This window comes from Patiria miniata, unplaced genomic scaffold (assembly GCF_015706575.1).
Source record: "Patiria miniata isolate m_02_andy unplaced genomic scaffold, ASM1570657v1 HiC_scaffold_20, whole genome shotgun sequence".
Taxonomy (NCBI): domain Eukaryota; kingdom Metazoa; phylum Echinodermata; class Asteroidea; order Valvatida; family Asterinidae; genus Patiria; species Patiria miniata.
In genome coordinates, this window is record NW_024037059.1 from 11614270 (window position 1) to 11616099 (window position 1830).

The following is a 1830-nucleotide window of genomic DNA, read 5'->3' on the forward strand; positions in this document are numbered from 1 at the left end:
TGATTTCTAGTAGCTGTGCGAAAGCCAAGGCGAAAACTTAACTTACTCTCGTATCAGTACTGACCAGACCGGCATATTTTTCAATCCACGGACTAAATTGTGTAACATTTCCATTTCGTTCATTGACTGAGGATAAAGCAAACTGCTCATTACATACTGTGAATAACTAATTAAAGACGAATAACTTATTAAAGACGATAACTATACAATGATTTTTCCCGATTGATTTGCATCAAAGCCTTACAGATGTTATCATGATGTGTGTTGTTCACATGTTGTGACAATCTTCGCATTCTGCACTACACGCGTGATTGTTGGCCAGTCGTGTTTGTTGAGTTTTTGAGGATTGTGCTTCAATTGTTGGTTATATTAAAGTGAGGGGGGCGTTCAAAGGTGTCTTCAGGAAACATTCAATGAGGGCGCTCTGCAAAATAGTCTTAGGGCTACCCATAACACCGCAGTTGTATATCTCTCGATGATGTAAGTTCATATGTTTGAATAAAAACCTTCAAATTTTACAAATGGCAGACATTTACTAAAGGAGCCATGCGATGAATTTTACGCTGAATCATTTTTTGAATATCCTTCTACTCTTAATTAATGTACGATAATAATGTTACTTGTTATAATTTTAAGAAGGCCATGGTGTGTCCTAACAACTGAGGGCGCTGCTTCTGTACTTTCACTTTGGGCCGACACTGTACAGTTTTAAGGACTATGAATCCAAAATGTAGCCCATAAATTTAAAAAGAAATGCAGTACATAAAGAAAGCTCATTGACTTGCTATCGGATACTAAATCAACAAATAAATTAATACAGAGGATTGATGCAACACTAAACCAAAGCATCAGACAAGTTGAAATGCTGATCCAACTGTAACACTGTAAATATACATTCTACGATTAGTTATTTGCATAATAATATAAATATTTGCATACGGCAAAAAGAAAAGAATATTCACATACTAAAAAAACACAGTAGATTCATAATTTTAAACTCTTGTGAGAATTGTTTGTGAGAATTTTTTCCTTCTAAATTTTGCATGATTATTGGATTTTGAAGTACAGGCCGCATGTTATGTTGTATTAAATGTAATTTCATGTCGATTAGTTAATTTAGAATCAGTGTCATGTATACGTAAGTCTTTTGCTGTATCAAATGCTATTGTTAAGATGTCGATATTAATAATTTGTTAATGTGCGTGGCTTAAAAGTACCGTAAACGGACAATATTAACTGTACAGTATTCTATACATTTTTGGATTGAGACATTATAATCAGTGTTAGTATCGACTCATTTGAGCATTATAGTGGAAAAGGAAAAGACCGCAGGTGATTGCATGGTTCAAGAAAGGCCTAATTTATAACGTTTACTTGTGATGTACTTTTCAGAGATTGATGAATTTAGGGGTTAATATTTTATAGCAAATATTTTTACACTGACCTAATTAAAGTTTTGTGTTCACAGATGCTGTAAAAAAATATGCTGTTCTTGTACAGTCTGGTTTCCTGACCTTACTTCAGACGAAACGGAACAATTTATCGGGAAACTGTCAGGTCAGGGAACCAGACTAGCTGGCTTGCACCTATCGGATGTGTAACCGATTGCAAACAAAATGTGGACTACCTAAATTTGGTTAAATGGAAGCAGTATCTGAAAAGGGGTCAGTTTTCACAACGATGGTCGGCTGACCGTCTTTGAAAATTGATATGAAAATTCCACTTTTCTTGCAAATGACAGCACACAAGGTGCCATGATTGCACAGGATGCTTGAGACTATTATTCACTTCAGTCAAGTAAGGTATTTCAAAATAATTTTGGTAGTTTTC